Genomic DNA, 22,116 nt, shown 5'->3' on the forward strand with positions numbered 1-22,116 from the left:
ATGGAAATGTCTCCCCAAAACAACACCAGGTGCATATTCATCTTTTATCCCATTTAGCACAATTATTTCCTCTGGGTGTTGCTGCTTCCTTCTTCAGATTAGTCACCTGAGTCATCCCACCCACCAACCAGGCACTGCGTAGTGAATAAGATGACACCACAATGCTACATAGCCAATCAGGTCTGGCTGTCCGACATCAGCAAATGAAGGCAACTGAAACAAAGAAAGCTGTAATCCTATGTGCAGAGCTTGGAAAAGTTACTTTTTTGAACTACAACTCCCATCAGCCTAATCCATTGGCCATGTGGGATGGGGCTGATGGGAGCTGTAGTTTTAAAAAGTAATTTTTCCAAGCTCTGCCTATGTGTACTTACCTGTTTATAAGCCCTTTTGAACACAGTGCGACTTCTGCGTGAGAGGGGAGGCAATTTTTGGCATTGAGAAAAATGCAAAAAGAAAGTGAGTAGTTTTAGCTACAACCCTAATATGTAGTAACGCTGGGCACAATCAACTGTTACATTTTCTGTGCAAGTCTCATTGACAAACATATTTCTCCCTCCCCCAGTGCTTCTCATATCTTCCTGGTGGCTAGATATATTTAAAGTATGATTTTTTTTCCAGTTCAGAATGCTTGCCAATGTAGCTAGGCTAGTCTTCACCAACCTGGTGCCTTCCAGTTGTTTTGGATTGCAGCTCCCATCAGTCTCAACTAGTACAGCCGCGATGGCTGCACTGATGGAGTTGCAGGCCAAAACATCTGGACAGCACCAGCTTGGCAAAGGCTCACCTAGGCCATATAATGTAGGTTGTTTTGTCTGTATATTACAGTGGGGGGTAGCAGGTAAGAGATGTGAGAATGACTCCTGGTCCTTCCCTTTAACATATAATGTTCAAAGCCCTGGTACATGAGTCTTGTCTGCATTCTCATCAGTGGCCTGACATGAATTCTGAAGCATATGGACTGATGGTAAGCTTTGTGTGGCATTTTGGGAGTTGCCTTTTTAACTGCAATTCCAACTCACCAGTGATTTTTGCGCTGGGATTCCTGACCGAAGAGAAGACACCCTTCTGGTAAACCCTGACCAAAGAGAAGACACCTTTGTGGTAAACAGAAATGATAAAATCATGGCTTAAAGAGCTGTAGCATCCTAGCAATTAATGATGGATTCATACGGCATTGTACAGAACACAACATTTGCAGTATAGATAGAGAGATGACCCACAAGGCCAAATGAAACATTCAACAAATGGGTAAGATGAATGTGTGATGGGACAATGGAAACAGAGAAACTGCCTTATATCAGGCTGGACTTTTTGTGCATCCAGCCCTATACTGTCAGTGTTAATTGGCAACAGTTCTACAGCTGCTCTCCACACATGCTACTTTTACATGGAGATGCCAGGATTGGCCTTGGCACCTCTGTACTAGGGATGGAAAGATCTGTCTCTTTCGGTTCTCTTAGTTGCTCATTTCTCCAATGTTAAATTCAGTTCTCTACATTTCTACAGCAATCTGCGATTTTATTTTAAAAAATCCTCATGAAAATTCTCCACCATTTTAGTGCAAATTTCTCGAAATAAACACATTTTTGTAGGCAGTGTTGACAAAGGTACACATTTTTGCAAGCCATTTCTCATCATTTCATGCCTTTTTGCCTGTTATTTTCACTCATGTATTGATTTTTATGCACACTTTCCCCTAATATATGCATTTTTGTAAATGTTGTTTAATTAGCGAACTGCATCCCAAAATTCTTATAAATGCTAATTTTGAAGGATGGCTGTGTGTCGGTTCTCATACTGTTTCGGAAATTACGAATTTGATAAATTCTGCTTGAGATGTGAACTGAATCGAAATTCTCACCCATCCCTACTCTGCACACTAAGCTGCCCATACTTTTAACATAACATCTAGATCTTCAAAAACTCACTGAACAGCACCTCGGTTCAAGGTGGCTTGTACCAGCAGTTTAGGTAAGAGGCAGAAAAAGAGAGAGGAGAAAGAGAGGGAAATAGACATGGAAACAAGGAAGTGGGGAAGAGGAGAAAAACATAAGCAGAGAGAGAAAAGATGTAAATGAACGGTGAAAAAAATTAAATAGCCCCAAATCCATGCTGCCAGTTGGAGTGAAAGTGTGTCCTGGCTCTGAAAAGGTTGAAGACTAAACACAGCCTGCATTCACCCATTGCAACATTTGCTATCTTTTAAGGTGCAATCTTGAACCCTCATCACTGGGGGTAAGTGGGTGGTATACAGAGTGTGATTGAGCACTTGTCTACAGGCCTGCCACTGAAATTTAATGAAAAAAAATGAAGGTGAGGTGGACTCAGACGTCACATTGCCATACTGCATTTTGCCATATGTGTGAATAGACTGACTGCATATACACCATACATTTCAATCATATTCCCACCACCCCAAAGAATCCTGAGAATTGTAGTTTGGGAACTGCAGCTCTGTAAGTGGTAAACTACAGTTCCCAGGATACTTTGGGAGAAAATGTGCTTCAAATCTGTGGTGCGGATGCAGCCTGAGAATCTATATTGCCTGAGAGTGACTGTCAGAAATATGGGGGGGTAACCCTCTGTAAATGAATTGTTTTCCATCGTGTCTTCTCTCCTGTTTGATTGTTTACTTGGAAGTGTTCAACTTTCTTCTCCACCCCATTCTGCTCTGTGTGTGTGAAACCATATCATCTGGCTACCTTTAAGAAGGCTACTCTGACTTCAGAAACCGGGGGGGGGGACAGTCAAAGAATTTCACACACTCACTGATATTGGTCATTGCTTCCCGTTTGTAAAGAGTGTCATGTGGTTGGCAGTAATGGCCTTCAAGCTAGGTGAATCCTGTACAACAATAAAGTCAATAACTTAGCCACCTTGGCTTGATGTTGCCCTAATGATGGCCACATCTTAGCAAGACGGAAAGTGTTCCTGGGCAGGGACAGAGCGAGGGGGAAGAAAAGATCCACACTTGAAAAGGCAGCGCAGTAACTTTTCAAAGACTACATTGTCCTCCTTCCTGGAAGACTCACAAAATCGCTTCTTTTATTTTGACTTCCTTGCAAACCCCGTGGTGCCAGGATAGCGAGCTATGGTAGCTGCTGTCTTTTTGGCAATAAAGCTCACCTCATTAGAGTGGATTAAGTCACGATGCTGAGAAGGATAAAAGGTGAAGAGCGAGAACAGGGGATGGTGAGGGAGGGAAGCTAAGCGTCATTTGTATGCTGACGCCATTATTGACTGGAGCCCATGTGGGTCGCACTTTTCAATTACCATCTGCTAGAAAGGTGGCCCATAATTGCAAAGGCTGATGCCAGGGCTCCAAATGTCAGGGGAGCCTCCCTAACCTTCATCACCTTTTCTTGATGCTTGACTTGAGGATGTTCAAAGACAAAAACCACTGCCTCCAGATCTCCCTGAGGAAGAAAAGGATGCATTTTTTTTATTATTTTTAAAAAGCCTCATTTAGCAACCTCCCATTAAATTCACAGTCCAATGTCCTGATCCTGCACAACCAATCTATGCCCCAGAGTCTCTCCGGCAACATAAATGTGAGGTGCACAGGTCTGATGACTCAGTTTATTCACTGTTAAAGGAATAAATATCAAGGATTAGCAAAAGCTGTCCTTTCATTTTCACAGATATATGTTGCCTTCCTGAATGCTACCATTGCTTCTTTCTTTCTTTTTTGCAGTACAGATCTGAATCACTGTTGCACACTATATGCCTGTTATCTGTAACAATAGGCTTCATTGCATATCTTGTTCCTCATTCAAAAACATAGACATCTCTAGTTGGGTCTGTCCATCGTATGTACAGTTATCATTGTTACATATCAAACCTGCTACCAGTTTACCCTTATCTGTTACAACAAATATTTTTATGTGTTTTTGGACTAGATGGAATATCACAGATTCATGATATCCCCACTGAGCAATATGTCTCCTACTCTGGATAGTTTGATGGTAACAGACACACTATGTCTGTTACAGTCAAATCTATACTCTTTAAACAACAAAGGCCCATATATTTCTAGAGGTTTGCTTCTCACTGCATGAGCTTCTTCATTCAAATTTTCAAATAAGGTTATTCTCAAAACCCCGTCCACCAAAGAGGATGACATGGTTGATTAGAAGAGCAGGACCTTCATGTGGTTATCCCCAAGGTCTGGAATGAATTCCTGGAAAAAGTGGGGCAATCGTCCTTTTTCCAGAGTTCATGAAAGAAATCCAAGGTCACTTTATTCTCACACAACATTTGAATCAGGATATTAAAAACTGCTGATGATTTCTCCTTGCGCAATGGAGCCATCTCCCCCTCTTGTCCCTTCACTTGCCTTCTAAATCTGTTCTGGGCTTCCCCAGCTCATCCGGGGTGGGGGAGGATAGTGGGAAATCCCATCATGCTAGCCCTTGCGCTAGCGCAACTTTTGGATTGAATACCACCCATAGTAACTCTGATAGAGGCCTTAGCAACCAACTCACTGGTCAGAACTGCAACCTACAATAATCACTTCCAGCAATTACTGAAGACCTATAAGTCACCCTGATTGAAATTACCTAGTGGGCTGCTTCCCTCATCTGATATCCGGAAACTCTCATGTATCCCTGCTCCTTGTTGTGGTCCCCAGTGGCAATGTCTGCCCATAATCTTATACATGGGCAGGGTTAGAAAGAAGCTTGCAGCCAGGGGTCAAGTATCAGCATCCTGAATGTTTCTTCAGAAAGCGTTCACTACCTTTTAAAATAAGTTGTGCAATTTTAAAAGATGGTGCATTTTAATAACTCCAGGCTGGAGGAGAATTGGGTAGGTGGGGACAGAGATAGAAATATTTTAAATAAATAAAATAAAGTGGTGAAGTGCAGGGCCGGCATTAGGCCAGAGCTTTCTGATCCTACTGCTCTCCCTCTGATCTTACTTGCTGTCGCTGCCTAGCCATCTGTCCTCTCGGAGTGAGCTATTGGTGAAAGGGATAAGGAGGAGCCTCCGTTGCCTGACCTTGCTCACTCCCTCTTGGCCAACCTTTCCCAAGCTGGACCCCTCCAGATGTTTTGATGATACTTCCCATCATACCTGCCCATTGGCCATGCTGGAGGCTGATGGGAGGTGCAGTCCAAAAGATCCGGAAGGCACTAGGTTGGGGAAGGCTGCTGTGGACAATGGTGCAGACTGAATCCAGGGAAAGCAAATGGGCAGCAGCAGTAGTCTTCCTAAGGGAAGAAGGTTAGGGACTAGTCATGGAGCAGGTAGACCTGAGGATTTCTAGTCCAAGGGCCCCACATAACCTCTAGACAACACTGGGGTTATGGCTCAGTGGATTTACTAGGTTCATTTTATTTATTTCCATTTATGAATCACTTCCCATATAAATATCTCAAACTGATTTCACAATTAAAACATTGTTTCATTGCATATTGCCTGTATCATTTGGTAAGAAATTGTCTTTAAAGGAATCCTGTGGCCTGGATCTATTGCTGAGCATCTGCAGCCCCATTGGACAAAAAGCAAGCACACTGGTCAACTGTTTTTGGGGAAGGAAGCATTCCAGCCCCCCATTCTCCCTCTCAACAGATTTTTTCCTCGGTGCTTTTGCACTGACATGGAGAAATGGCCTCCTTTTTGGACTGGCAGTGGGGCAGAGGGACCATGGATGTAGCAGCATCTATTTGTGTTATATGTGGTTCCTCATCCAACTAGAGATGTGCACAGTGAAAGCCTCCTGTACAGACATGGCCACCAGCTGGGTCAGGATGTGCGTGCTTTGTTCTGATGTCTATAAAAGAGAAATGGGCTGCCTTGAGTTGGTTCCGACTTATGGTGACCTTATGAATAGGGTTTTCATGGTAAGCGGTATTCGGAGGTGGTTTACCATTGCATTCCTCTGAGGCTGAGAGGCAGTGACTGGCCCAAGGTCACCCAGTGAGCTTCATGGCTGTGTGGGGATTCGAACCCTGGTCTCCCAGGTGATAGTCCAATCTTCTAACCACTACGCCACACTGGCTCTCTCTGATGTCTATATTGTACCCATTTTCTTTTGACGATGCCATTGCTTTCAGCATGTACACTGATCAATACAATTGTGTCTCGATATTCTCATCTCAAGATTATAATATGGGGCATTAGAGTTCTCTCACCTGATTTATAGCCAAAAAGTCAGAAGAGAGTAAACATTCATTTCCTTGCTGTAGCTGGGCTGGACTCAAGCAAAGAGCTGCTTTTACAATGACACGTGCTTTTAGCAGATCTGTAGGCACATTAGCAAGTCCTACATTAACATAAGTGAGCTGTGGACATGATGTTACTCGGAAACTCAGGAATTGGTCATAGAACCCCTTTACCTTTCTGTTGATTTTTTGCCTTTTCAGAATTTCTCATTGATCTGGTTCCATTCACACATCTTCAGCATTAACTGCATGGGTTTCCTTCCTTCCCTCTTTCCTATTAAAAGAGGAATGACATGTAAAAAGGCTAGTAAAAGACTAGGGAACCAAAGACTAAGTTCTAAAAATGTATTTTAAGGTGAAAATATGAAACATGCCTGGCTAATGGACTCCAGCTTTCCCAGGTATGCCTATGCTGGATCAGACCAAACACCCATCCAATCCAACCATCAGTCGTGAACCTTGGGCAACAAGATGCCCCTAGGAAGCTCACAAGGTGGTGGTTTTCCCTTTCTGCATGCTCTACAACTTAGATATATATTTGATATTTGGCAGTATTAGATAGCAGGAATGCAATCGTTTATAAAATGTTACCATCCTTTATAGCTGATAAATATTTAGTATTCAGAAGAAGACAGCTCATAAACTTTGGTGGCTATAAAAACCAAAACCAAAAGAAAGCAACAAGCCTAAAGCACTCGAATTTCAAATCCTCATCCAAAGCTGGAGCCGTACACTTTGAATATTTGTTTTGAGTTCAGTCAGAAAGTACACTTGGATCCCATGACAGGAGGTATACCTATAAGATGCTGTGAGTCTCAAAGCAGGAACCATGTGGGTCAGTACTGATTCCCTACCATCTGCACCACTGTGACTGCCTGCGAAAAGCACAGATGCAATTCAAGCCAGGATACAAACATCATAGGCCACTATTCTTCTCTCTTAGGAGTTGTCATGGCACCTCAGGTTCCCTGGGTCCTGTGCTATGAGGGGAAGGGAATTCCGGCCAAAACAGAGTGTCCCCTTCTGCTTGCCCATCCTTTCCATTAGACTCTCACTGCCACCAGGTGAAATAATTTATTTTTTCTCCCAGGCTGTCTTCCACCAAACAGAGTAAAAATTCTCTTGTGTCTCCTCAAAAACACCTCAAGGTAGTGTAAAATGTGGCTTAGACATGGGATGGTTTTAGAATAATAGAGACCACAAAGTATTTACAATAAACGTTTACTAAAAGAATAAAAAAAATATTCTTAGGAAAAAAGGGTTAAAATAGCATTTCCCGGTTGAAGCGAAAGCCAAATAAATGTAAGGTTAAATGCAATCTGGCTTTTCCTCCAGCTAAAACAGTCCCGATCAATTTACCACAGATTGGCAGTTCTTCTTACATCACCCTTCTGCATGGCTTATGTACCTTTCTGTGAGAACTTCCTTGATCTGCATGCCAAAGCAAGTCACTGGCCAGATATAGCCTAGGGCTATGTGACTCCCTTACCTCTCTCCACAAATGAAAGGAAATTAGAGAGTCTTAATCTTAACTGCAGACATTACCTATGTGTAATCTGCATCTTCCTCAATGAATTTACCATCTTCCAGCTTGATCCCTGGCCAGTTAACCAGTTAACCCCATAATCCCCAAACAAACCTACATGGAAGATTTATATTTTTATATAACAGTCCATTTCTTTCACAGGAGTCATGTTCTTCCTGGGAACCAATCCCATGGTACTGCCTGCTACATAACTCCTGGTTCTACTCCCTCAGTGTGGACATGTTGCTCCAGAAGGCAAGAGAAGAACTAATGGGAGGAAATTGCAGGGAAGCAGATGTCTAGTAAATATTAGGAGAAACGTCCTAACAGTACAAGCCATTTAATACTGGAACAGACTCTTTTAGAAAGTTGTGGGCTTTCTTTTGTTGGAGGTAAGCAGAGGCTGGACAGCTCTTTGTCAAGGATAGGGATGGAAGAAGAATAAGTTTTAATGGCTTTATGCACAAAATTTGGTAGTTCTGACCTGGTCGACCTTTGTCTACAGTGGACCATCTCTTGTATTGAGTGGCCACTGATACCTGAGCCACTCATATCGGGTCCATGACCACACAATAAAATTTGATTTGATTTGGTCACTGATACCTGAGCCACTCAGGCATTTTTTTGAAAAAAATCCCATCCAATAAAATGTAAAATAATACACAAAATTATAGTCTCTCTCTCTCTCTCTCTCTCTCTTATATTATAAATTGGTTCTGTTATCAGTCTGTGATTCAACCTGAACACTTTTTGCAGAAGGACTTAAACTCATTTCTGCTGCAAAACTAATTATTGCTAAATTTTGGAGGTCCCCGGAGGCAGACCTGATGAAAAGACTGGCATGAACAAGTGAGGCAACTTGTCCTCATGGAAGAATCAACATGGCAATTAAGAGACAGAAGAACTCAATTCATATCTGAATTTTTTCCCCTGAAACCTAGTTTATTTTTATACGATACGCATCCACTCCTCTGGCTCAAAATCACCTTTGGAAAGACTGTCTTGGTTGGCCAGCTATAATTGAAGACAAACTACTGGAAAAATCTTGACCTCTCTCTCCTTTGTTACTTTTATATTTGTTGCGTTACTGTTATTTGTAAAATGAAAACCAATAAAAAGTTATTAAATATGTATACTGTTGCGCGCCACCCCAATCTCCAAGCGGTGAGAGATTTCCAGGGGTTACCCAGGGTTTGCTTTCCTTGGAAAGGAGGTCAGTGGAGACTGTGGCGTCTTTATGAAATTTGGTTTATTTACACACATTCCAACCTGAGCTCAAGATGGAGGGGTTCAAAGCATTAGCAGTCCAATAGATCTTGCCTTTCCATCAGGCTTACAGGAGGCACCCGAAAGCCATGATGCAGGGAGCCAGCCAGCCTCTCTGTATCTCTCCAGGTCTCAGCCTTTCCTCAGACTAAACTAAAAAGACAAGCCTCTCTTTGGCTCCAGGAGGCGGGGCTCTCCTGAAGAGTTTCAATACCAATAGGAACTCCCTGGCCCATTCACCAGTTAATGGGCACTTGATAGACCCATTAGCCCACCTGGCTAACAAAGGGGACTCATCTGGCCAGCAGAGTGGGTTTCTCACATCCAGGTGCAGGGTTCCAAATCAGAGGCTGGAAGGGGACTCATAGAAACCATCCATCTCAACCCCAAAGCCATAACAATACTGTAAAATGTATAAAAGATTCATGCCCATGTGTTAATGCATAACCCATTTTCATACAGTTAAATGCATTATTGCATGTATCGGCTTATGTGCTAATGACTTTAGGAAACCTGGAGTGTATATATGCATAATATGTAGATAATAGCAAATAATATTATATGCATAATAATGCACATAATGATGTAATACACAAGAATTGTTTGTATTTTTAGCAGAACTGGTTAAAAAATCCTCTGTATATATGCTCAAGATTTTCAGAAAATGCCATCCCTACCAAGGATACTGTAGTTGCATCCTGAAGTGCAGATCCTCTATTGAGAGAGGGGTTTGGACTAGATATGCTCCAAGGTCCTTTCCAACGTTATGTGCCTATGATTCTTGAAACCTGTATCGAGGCAATCCAAAACCACCTTCCCAGATAGATTCTTAGAAAGGTAGTTCAAAACTGATAAGTGAACAGCCCTAGATGAACTTCAACAGGATAGGCACTTGGAGCAGTGTTTAGTCTGCTGCTATAAGGGCTCCAGGCCTTGAAGACAAATCTAAATAAATATATCCAACTAAATTCTACTCTGAGTAGACCTATTGAAATTAATGGAACAAAATGAGTCATAACAGGGTCTATCCAGTTACATTTCCTAATTCTAATGTTCTCTTCAGAACAGCATGCCCTCCAGTGTTGAGTGTCTGCCTCTGACACACCACTGTCATTCCAGCTGAAGCCTATGGCTGCAGCTATATGCAGACTTCCCTGGGAGAAAGCCCTGTTGAACAAAATGGGACTGAGCTCCATTTAGGGTAGTGCTGTGTGCCTATCAACACAGCAAACCTAACTCAGGCCATTCATACCTATTTTTTTCTTGCAGATTGGCAAGAAGTTTTGAGAAGGAGCAGGAAAATTAAACCTGCGTACAGGTATGGTTCAGCTGATCCTGATTGTCTTAAAATGAAAAGTGCAGAAATTGTTGGTAGCAGCAAAACAGGTTTACCAAGAGGTTACCTAGATGCTATATTTGACAAGGTCATTGGCATCACTGTGATGAATTCCTCAACCCCCAGCTATAGCAACCACCACAGGGAATGTCCCTAAATGAATCCTGCACCCTTTGTGACCCACCAAGCCAAACTCCTTCCACCAGCTATGTGTGCTGGCCTACCAGGAGCTAGATTTCCTGCTTGAAACTGCGAAAGAGGAGGGGCAGTATAAAGCACCCAGGAGGGCATGATACATGGTTGATAGGCTACACTTGACATGCAAGGTCACAACTTCACAAGCAGTATGAGCCTGATTCACTGCTCTGACTAATGCAGTGAGTTCTTACAGATGAAGATGAAAACCAACACATCTGGACCAGTTCTTAGTCCTACTGAATTGACCTCCACTTCATCCCATCCCTGCACAGATCAACCCATACAATCCATATCTTGTAAAAAGGAGTCAGTGGCAGAGTCAATCTCTTTAGATGACTCAGGCAATTGAGCCAAGCCACTCTCTGTGCAAGTACTTGTGTCCCTCGGTATATATTTAGATGCTGATGGAGGGGTTGATAAGATTAGGCTGGAAATCTACATGCCCTTCCAGAGACCTTTTTCAGTATTGCCAAATATGAGTATCTCTCTCCCTCTTCCTTTTCTTTTTGTGTGTGCTTACTAGCTGAGCTATCAATGAATTAACAAAGAGGGGACAGCTTTCAAAGGAAGGTCACGGGTATTTTGGCACTGGTTATGTCTTGTATTTCTTCCTAATATTGTTCCTTTTAGTTAACAGTGGCAGCTGCATATTAGATGACTTCCCTCTTTAAATTGCTAAGTGGTGCTAGTTCAGGGTGTGTTTTTTTATATATTATTGGTGAGTCGCCAGTAGGCTCGGGGGAGAAGTGTTATCTCCCTTGGCCCTGAAAATTGATATTGAACATGGAAGGGGGGGGAGAGAAATCTCACAAGCTGATAGCAATTAGCTAAAAAGGATTTGCGACTCCATGATTCATCACACTAGGGGAATCAAAGTCATTTACAGTCCCTGTTTCCACAGTCCCTGCTTCTGCTCCAAAGATATACCTCTGTTTATCTTCACACCACGGTGTGACATTTCCTTTTTCAAGAGCCCATTTTCTTCGAAACAGAGCAGCAGGCAGCGGCTGCACAAGCAGCCTTTGATTATCCCTGACTGCTTCTATGACATGATGGCTCTAATAGCAGCCCGTTAGAGTGTGCTCAACTCAAGATGGGAAATTTGACTGACTATTTGCGTAGCTGTATGGACAGGTCAAGTCTAGGGCTCCCGGCAAAAGGGACATAATGTTCTATCTCTTGCAGCCAGTCAAATAAAGTGAGGTGATACCTCAAAGGTTTTGCAGATGCCTTTCAAAGTTGAACAATGTTTTCTTTAGCGCTGAGCTGAAACCACTTATCTTGTTTGGCATTCTTTTTTGCCAGTGTCAGAAAGCACCTCTTCATTTCAGCTCTTGATGCTGATTCCACGCAAGTGTGGAGGGGGTGGTGACAATCCTGTAAGAATCAGGGTCACACATATATACAACCCATTCAGAAGCAGGGTACCACTTCCTAGCCTATGATTATCTCCCCCAAAGCACTGCCCTTTCCCCTTCCAGTTAAAGCTAAACCAAAGGTATCATCAGAGTGACACAAGTGCCCCAAAGCCACCAGAATCTAGGGATGGGGGAGAATTTTGATTCAGTCCCCATTCAAAGCCAAATCTATTAAATCCACACTTTCCAAAGCAGTATGAGAACCAAGGCACAGCCATCCTATGAATTCACACATGTCCTAATTTTGCAATGCAGTTCTCCATCCAAAGAATGTTTACAAAAATGCATGCTAGGGAAAGGATGCATAAAAATGAACATATTAATGAAAATAACATACAAAAATGCCTGATAGTAAGAGAAATTGCTTGGAAAATGTATACTTAAGTCAAAACTTTATACAAAAATAGGTGTGTTAGGAGAAATTTGTGCTAATATGCTGAAGAATTTTCATGAGGTTTTTTTTTTAAATCTCTAATTGCAGAAATGTGGAGAACTGAATTTAAGACTGGAAAAAGGAGAAATGGAGAGAATTGAAATTGACAGATCCTTCCATTCCTTATCAGTGTTTTAAATTGATCTGCTGGAGATCTTCAAGCAGTTGCTGGATAGCCATCTGTAATGGATGTTCTTGCTCTTGATTTCCTTAAGAGTAGGAGGTTAGCATAATTGGCCTACAAGGCCTCCTTCAACTCTGTGACTCTAAAAGTACTTGATTAATATTTGGCAATACTAGACCAGAAAACTGACAAAATGTGTTTTTTTTCCCCATCAGTCAAATGCTAAGCCCAGATGAACAGATCACGAGGGCAGGCACAATTCTTAAACAAATATCTTATGTGCTGTGGGAAGGGCATGTGGATTGCCCTTGTGCTCTCCCATTTGGAAGATGAACAGGGCAGGGCTTTGTGTGAAATTAAATGAATCAGTTTATAACGTTTTGAGAAGGGTGGTTAGGTGGATTTGTGCAGATAAATTAAGCATGCACCTTACCACTTAACAGCACAATACTGTGCATGTCTATTCAGAAGTAAATCCCATTGAGTTCAGTGGGGCTTATTTCCAGGTAAGTGGGCAGGGGATGGCAGTCTTACAGAGCCGAGGCTAGGAGTGAAGTGGCAAATGATACTGTGCTGCTACCGCAAAACTTCAGAAAGATCATTTCAGATTACAGTGAAGAGAGAAAAGACACATTTTGGCAGCGGTGCAAATTTAGCAGAATTCAAATGCAGTCACTATGCCTTTTGCATGACTCTTAAGTGGGGGAAAGCTGTGCTGTTTACTTAAGCAGTTCTTACGGTAATGCCTTTTTTTTTTAAGAGGGGTATTGTACCAGATGAAAGGCTGCAAATTTCTCAGACAATGTATTATTTATTTATTTATTTATTTATTTATTTTATTTATAGACCGCCCATAGAGAATAGCTCTCTGGGCAGTGAACAGCAGAGTTAAAATACAAAGTTACAATAAAACATACAAGGTCACAACAAGGTAGAGTAAAAAACATTGAATATAAAACATGAACGTTAAAATGCCTGGGAGTATAACCAGGTCTTAACCTGGCGCCTAAAAGAAAGTACCGTAGCCGCCAGGCGTATCTCCTCAGGTAAGCTGTTCCATAGTTCAGGGGCCACCACAGAAAAGGCCCTGGATCTAATAGTAATCCTCCGGGCATCCTGATGGGTTGGTACCCGGAGGAGGGCCTTAGATACTGAACGAAGTGAATGGGTAGGTTCATAGCGGGAGAGGCGTTCCATCAGATATTGCGGTCCCACACCGTGTAAGGCTTTATAGGTCAAAACCAGCACCTTGAATCTGGCTCGGAAACAAATAGGTAGCCAGTACAAGTGGGCCAGAACAGGTGTTATATGCGCGGACCAATGGGTCCCCGTCAACAACCTGGCTGCCGCGTTTTGCACTAGCTGAAGTTTCTGAATGGTCTTCAAGGGCAGCCCTACGTAGAGCGCATTACAGTAGTCCAATCTAGAAGTTACCAGAGCGTGAACAACAGAGGCGAGATCATCACTGTCCAGATAGGGGCGTAGTTGGGCTACTAAGCGAAGATGGTAAAACGCATTCCGCGCCACCGAGGCCACTTGAGCCTCAAGCGACAAGGAAGGGTCAAAAAGGACCCCCAAACTACGAATCTGTTCCTTCAAGGGGAGTGTAACCCCATCTAGAACAGGATGAACATCCACCATCTGGGCAGGTAAAGAGCTCACCAACAGTGTCTCAGTCTTGTCTGGATTGAGTTTCAGTTTATTAGCTCTCATCCAGTCCATTATCGCGGTCAGGCAACGGTTCAGCACATCAACAGCCTCACCTGAAGAAGGTGAAAAGGAGAAGTAGAGTTGCGTGTCATCAGCGTACTGATGGCAACACACTCCAAAACTCCTGATGACCGCACCCAGAGGCTGCATGTAGATGTTAAAAAGCATGGGGGACAAGACCGACCCCTGAGGGACTCCACAATGGAGAGTCCAGGGTGTCGAGCAATGTTCCCCAAGCACTACCTTCTGGCGACGATCCGCTAAGTAGGAGCGGAGCCACTGCCAAGCAGTGCCCCCAACTCCGAACTCCGCGAGCCTCCCCAGAAGGATACCATGGTCGATGGTATCAAACGCCACTGAGAGATCAAGGAGAATCAACAGAGTCACACTCCCCCTGTCCCTCTCCCGACAAAGGTCATCATACAGGGCGACCAAGGCTGTTTCGGTGCCAAAACCGGGCCTAAAACCAGATTGAAATGGATCCAGATAATCGGTTTCATCCAAAAGTGCCTGGAGCTGGCCGGCGACCACCCGTTCCAAGACCTTGCCCAAAAAAGGGACATTCGCCACCGGCCTGTAGTTGTTCAAAACATCTGGGTCCAAAGAAGGTTTCTTCAAAAGAGGTCTCACTACTGCCTCCTTGAGACTACCAGGGACTACTCCCTCTCTCAAGGAGGCATTTATCACCTCTTTGGCCCAGCCGGTGGTTACAGCCCTGCCGGCCTTCACCAGCCAAGATGGGCAAGGATCCAGGGCAGACGTGGTCGCCCGTACCATTCCAAGCACCTTGTCCACTTCCTCAAGCTGCACCAACTGAAATTCATCCAACAATGGAGGACAAGACCGCACTCTGGACACTCCAATGGAATCATCTGTAATAACATCAGAGTCTAAGTCCCGACGGACTTACCTTATCCAATCCTCCTATCTCTTCTACATGTGCCAGGCTGACAAAGTAATTTATGGGGAAAAGAAATAATAATAATAATAATGAAAATGGGCTGCCTTCAAGTCGATTCCGACTTATGGGCAACCCTATGAATAGGGTTTTCATGGTAAGCGATATTCAGAGGGGGTTTACCATTGCCTTTCTCTGAGGCTGAGAGGCAGTGACTGGCCCAAGGTCACCCTGTGAGCTTCATGGCTATGTGGGGATTCGAATCCTGGTCTCCCAGGTCGTAGCCCAACACTCTAACCACTACACCACACTGGCTCTCTAATAATAATAATAATAATAATAATAATAATAATAAATTTATTCATTGGTTACTACATAAAACATCTCTAAGTGACGTGCAGATATTTAACAGCATAAACCATAACATAAAACCAGAAAAAAAGAACAATGTACTACAATAGAAACCACACAATATTTGAAAAGGTGTGAGGTATTATTGTATAACAGGATATGACAGTCTGTTCATGAAGACAAACAAGTTATATTCATTTTCATCTATCCCTGGTTATGGCAAACCCATATTCATTTAATACATAATAATAATAATAATAATAATAATAATAATAATAATAATATACATGGGAATATGGAAATATTCTATAAAATGTATTATTAATCAAAGGCAGCAAGTATTGAGCAAATAAATCACTATTGTGGTTTGTTCAGAGTTTTACAGACAGACATTGTACTAGGTTTAGCACTAGTCATTTGTGTCTCTGGCCTAATTTTCAAAAACAACTCCAACAATAATAAAAAGATTTCAGTATTGCCAACACAGCTGAATTTCTTCTTTGTTTTCGTTGTTTGGAAAGTAGCATTACTGTATTACAAGGCAAATATAAGTACCAATTTCAGTTCTTTGTTATGAATGAAAACAAGACTGCTTCTGCCCTGAAATGCATTTGTTATCCCAAGTGTTTTTGTTGGGAGATCTATTGCATAAAACCTTCTCAGTACCTGCAGATGGAATGTACAGTGTTCATCTGTGAAGACTCTTAAAAACACAAAAAGGACAGTCCGTTGCAGAGGCGTATCACACTTATGGGCCTAGTATTGCCTGGGACTCAGGGTTTGACAGCCTGGAGTTTCAGGCTTTTAGCCTCCTTCCCAGGTTCTGCAAGGGATGAATATAAAATTTCAGTGTAAGGAATCAGAATCTGGAAGAAAGCTGTTTTCCACAAGGGGGACCATCTTGCTCATTCTCAGTTGTAAAACTTCTCTCCTCACATGCTTTGCCAGCATCTTCTGCAATATCTTTATATCTCTTTTCATGGGATTGAACAACACAGAGGAAAGCACTAGAAAAAGGCATAATATATTTTGAAAATTCTTGGCAGAGAGGTAGGGATGGGCAAATATTTCAATTTTGATTTATTTCAGTTTCTCATTTTTCCAGTCTTAAGCTTAGTTCACCACATTGGTTTGTGATAAAGTTCTCATGAAAATTCAGCAGATTTTAGTGTATATTTCGCCCAAGTAGACAGTATATGCACTTTTGTATGCAATTCTACCAGACACATCTTTTAAAGCAAAAAAAATAATGCATTTGTATGTGTTTTTTTCATTAATACAGTCATTAATACAGGCACCCTTTCCTATAGTTTTTGTAAAAATATTTTAGTTGGAGAGCTGGATCACAACCTTCATAGAAGTGCAAATTTTGAGGGGTAGCTGTGTTTCAGTTTGTGTATTGTTTTAGGAAGTGCAAATTAGGTAGGTTCACATGAAAATGGGAACTGAACTGAATTTCTCCCCATCCCTTGAAAGAGGGCAACAAAATGGTGTTGCCTTTTTCTTTAGAATCACAAAGTTCCATCAGATTCTGCCCTCCCCAACCCCTCCAACAGGCACCTGTCTTGAGCTCCTAGGCTATGCCACCTGGGTCTCAAGGTCTGAACCTCAGGAGACCTGGCAACCTTACTTATTGAGGGAGGATGGTGTCTATGTGTGTGTGGCTGCCATGCTCACAGATGGATAGTGCTCAGGTGAAGGCACTGTGCATGTTATATGAGAACTCATGCCTCCACTTGAGGATTGGGCATATGACCACCATGATTTGTGCAAGCTTTGGGGGGCAGTGCAATTCCATAAAGTACATTGACCCCAGGTAGAGACTTCAGCTCCCATAGTAGATTAGAATAAGCACTACTCAGATGTGAGTCTGTTGGAAGTCCCCACAAGTTCCAGACACACTCAAATGAAGGCTGCTATGTGAATGGACCCATGGAAGAACTTGAGAATCAGATGTGGTTTTGATCTCTGATGTGTACAGCAGTGTTTTTTTTTTAAAAAGTTCCAAACATGTTTAGTTATTCTACAGTTCAGATTAATCAATGAACAGTATTTTTATTATTTTCACTTTCAAAAAAAACACACAGAGAGCTTGAGTGTGAAGAACTCACTCAGAGTTTCCCATTATATTGAATCTTGATTGACATGGGTTTGCCTTTAGCTATAATTGAAGGTTAAATGATGTACCTTCTGATGGTATGCTTGTGCAGGAGAACAATCCGTCTTCTACACTGAGTGATATCCAACATTAGTCATAGTAAACTCTAGGCTTGAGTAGTTTAAGTCCATTGCTTTCAGTGAACCTGCTCTGAATATAACTTAATTAGATATCCCCATAGTAGTTTGAGCAGAAATGAGGAAAGCCTCTTGGTTCCACTCCAGAAAGTTTTATTCAAACAAGAAATGTATATATTCTGCTCTACCCAAGCTCTGCGGTGGATTGTGGTACCTGGAATGGATTTCATAATCCACTCCAGGACTGCGAGGCTCAGCACAGACAGACCTCTCCATACATACTTGGAAGTCCAGAGTGCATTCTGGATATAGCAAGCAAGAGAGATGTAAGGTGTCCTAAGCCATTACCACACTATGTTACACTTGCCCCACCTTCACCCTTACAATCTTCCATAGGTTTGAGTGTGGGTCAAGCATAGAACAGCCCAAGGATACTACATATTTCTTTCTTGCTACCTGTGTCCCACATGGGGATGGAGCATATGACAAATGGGTGCAACATACAACTGGTGAAGAAGAGCCTTCAGTAATATGGAATGGTGGGAGGATTACAGTGATCCTGTGAGCGAGAATAGAGGCATTACACAAAGTACAAAGAGAGCATCTCTGTTTTCACCTGTAAAAAGTTGGAGGAAATGATATGCTTATTACCAGGTCAGTTATGCTTTAACCAAGTGCTTTTCAGGAGATGAGTGTTCAGAAAGAGTACAGCACAGGCAAACAATCTGATCACCAAGTTAGTCTGTAGAAAGTCAGCTTGGAGATAAGCCAATTGGGGTGTTTGTATATCCTTTCCATGCCCTACGTTAAAGTAACCAAAGTTGCCACCTGACATGGCAAATATCCAGTGACTGTTCCAAAAGGCTTCCCCCAAACATTTGGTAAGCCTGTTAACATGCATGTTAGTTTTGGCCTGCTGCTATTGTACATCAGGGAAACTGCAAAGCAGCAATAAATCTTAATGTGAACAGCAGGGCAGCATTAACTGTGTCAGAAGCCAATCTGTGTGATTGTATTACAAGTTGTCTAAAGGATATGGGAAACCAACCTGGGCCAGTGCTGAAGCTGGATTCTCTGGGGATGCCATGCCAACTGGATCCTAGTGCTGGCTACAAGGCATGTTAAATGGAATTTTGATAGAAAATTAATGGTAACTGGCAAAGTCTGCAATCTACCTCAAATTCTTTGAATATTTCTGTTATTGCAAGAACTCAGTATTCATGGACTTCAGTCTTCCAGTCTTCCACACAGATTTATTAAAGTAAACCTGAAGCTCCAGCTCTTACAGCTGGAGTGAGGAACCCCAATCCATCTGCAGACCTCTCTGTTCATTTCATTGGAGGAACCTGATTCATATGTGCATTCCTTTTTCATTCATTCATTCATTCATTCATTCATTCATTCATTCATTCATACATACAATTTGTAAGCTGCTTTTCCACACAAATGCACCCAAAGTGGTTGACAACACAAAAGAAAAATGCATATCAGTATAACATGACAGTAACAGGCTAACAACTATTCAAACACAATACTGTATAACAATCCAAACAAAGAATTCATTTTGATAACATAAATGTTATAACATTTAAAATACACCATCAGAACTTATGAACCAGAGTTAGACATGAAAAAGATTTCGGGTACGATGAAATATCAACAAAAAGAAGCCAGTTTTTCCAAAATGCTAAATGCTGGCCAAAGCAAGCAGATTTCTTCAAGCCCGAAGTAACATTTTTGTAGGATGATTTGATCTCCCACTTAACTGAGAAGCTCTTATGGTTAAAGTAATTCCTATGCCCCAGGTGTGGAAATGTTTTGTACTTTCTATACTTTGGTAAAGTATAACCTATCTTCAGAGTATGGGAGAAAAGTTTTAAAATCTATCTATCTATCTATCTATCTATCTATCTATCTATCTATCTATCTATCTATCTATCTATCTATCTATCTATCTATCTATCTATCTATCTATCTGTCTGTCTGTCTGTCTGTCTGTCTGTCTGTCTGTCTGTCTGTCTGTCTGTCTGTCTGTCAACCTTGGTGTCCACATGTAGGGGATGAACTGATGGCGGAGACACTCTTCCCATGTAGAAAAAGATCTATTCTCCCCAAACCACCTCAATGAGGACTTGCATGCATACATCCATTCTGTCACCAGGGAATATCCCTGCCAGCAAGCGACTTGGAACAGTGGTGGTGAGTAGGAGGATGAATTGCCCTTGGCACTCCCATACAGCGCCATCAGGTAGGACAATTCTAGGGAAGCTGCCTCCATATCCTGATGGTCTACTTTTGGTCTATTTGCCTGCCAGTGACAGAACACTTTTTGGGGACAAATAGGACTGCCTCTTTGTCAATTAAAAGATCCTGAGGGAAGAGGGGATTGATTCTGAGAGGGTGTGTGCATCCTTGGATATCAGTTCCAACCTCCCCCCCTGCAGATAGTTGCACCTTTAATGCCAAAATGGTAAAAAAATGACACTTTTCTCTGTCTCCTCCATGAATTTTCAGAGGACCCAAATACTACTCCAACTCCAAATTTTAAGCTACTCATATGTTGCAAACCAGAAAGACATTTAATTTAAAATGATGAAACCTTTATTTTTAACAAAAATAAAAAATAACATGTAATATTAGATTTTGTTCTCAAAGGGCAACCTGCGACCAGAAATCATAGGACTTCACAAGGGGTGAACATTCAATTTGGATTTATATACCTACTGAATGACCTACTTGGTCCTTACAAGGCACAAATGCCCAATCTGTGGCATGCATAACATGCCACAGCAGGGGTTGGTAACGCCCAAGCACATCAAGAACATTCGAAAAGCCTTGCTGGATAAGGCTTAGCTAGTTCAGCATCCTGCTTCCCACAGTGGCCAACTAGATGTCTCTGGGAACTCCTCAAGCAGACATGGGAGTAACAGCGCTCTTCTCAGCAACTAAGAATACTGCTTCTGATTCTGCAGGTAGCATACAGCCATCATGCCTATAAACTGTTGATAGCCTTATCCTCCATAAATTTGTCTGATCCCTTTTTGAAGCTGCCCAAATGGCCAGCACCATTACATCTTGTGGGAGCAAATACCACCGTTTAATTGTGCGCTGCTGTTTGAAGAAGTAGTTCTTTTTGTCCGTCCTGAATCGTCAAACATTCAGCTTCACTGGGAGACCCTGGATTCTAGGATTATGAGAGAGGGTGCAAAACTTCTCTCTATCTACAGGCATACCCCGCTTAAAGTAGCTTCACTTAAAGTAGCCTCGCTATAAAGTACATGCTCCATACTCCACCATACCCCGCTTAAAGTATGAGCGCTTCGCAATAACGGACACTTTATTGGCATGACACCGCTGCCATCTAGTGGTGATTGCGTGCAGTACAAGTGAAGATAATTGCTTCACTTTAAGTACATTTTCACTTAAAGTACACTCTCCGGTCCCATTGCGTACGTTAAAGCGGGGTATGCCTGTACTTAATACACACCATGCATATTAATGTTATGTACCTCTATCGTTTGCCCCTACTTGTTTTTTTTTTCTAAACTAAAAGTCACCAAATGTTATACCTTTCCGTCATGGGGCAGTTGCTCCAGTCATTTGGTTATTCTGTTTTTATTGTATTTTATTTTTTAATTTTCAAAAGAAACAAAATATAAACATAACCAGCAAAATAAACCCAAAATATTACACTGCGTAGATCACAATCATATTGCTTGTAAAGATTATTCATAGTGAATTATTAACAGAATTTTAATTCATACATTAATACTGTTCCCTTTCATTTTCTTTCCTGCAGTATTGTCGAATATCATTCCTATCCTTTCATTTATTAGACCATTTAATGGTCCCCTGGTTATTCTGCTTGCCATTTTCTGCACTAAACCCCAGCTCTACAATATCCTTTTGTGAGGTGCAGCTATCAGAAGGGAATAATATATTCCAAGTGTGGTCAAGCAATTTGAAAAATTAGCAGCTTTACTTTCAGTCCTTTTTCTAATTATCCCTAAGATTGATCCTAACCCATTCGGAAGCCAGGTAACCAATGCCACCCCACTCTGCCATGCCAGCTGGTGCTCAGCCCCAATTAGGTATGAGGGAGTATAACTGCTAAATTGGACTTAGTACCGGATTCCAACTGAATTCGACAGTCCACTGTCTTTTTGGACTGGCACTGATTTTTTTGCGGCAAGCTGCAGCTGTAATTGACATGATTTTTTTTCTGAATTTTTCTTGATTTTACATAATTATCTTCATAATTTCCTCTAAGTTGATGCATTTTTAACAGTGTGTAGGTGTGATAAACAGGAAAAAATAAACCACATGGAGCATCGTGATTATTTATGTGATAGGGTGGAACGATGGACTACCGGAATACAAGCAGATCAGAACTAAACAGCGAACCCCATCGCTAACCCCAATGAACTCTATTGGATTTACTTCTGAGTAGAATTG

Source organism: Rhineura floridana, chromosome 1 (genome assembly GCF_030035675.1).
Source record: "Rhineura floridana isolate rRhiFlo1 chromosome 1, rRhiFlo1.hap2, whole genome shotgun sequence".
Lineage (NCBI taxonomy): Eukaryota > Metazoa > Chordata > Lepidosauria > Squamata > Rhineuridae > Rhineura > Rhineura floridana.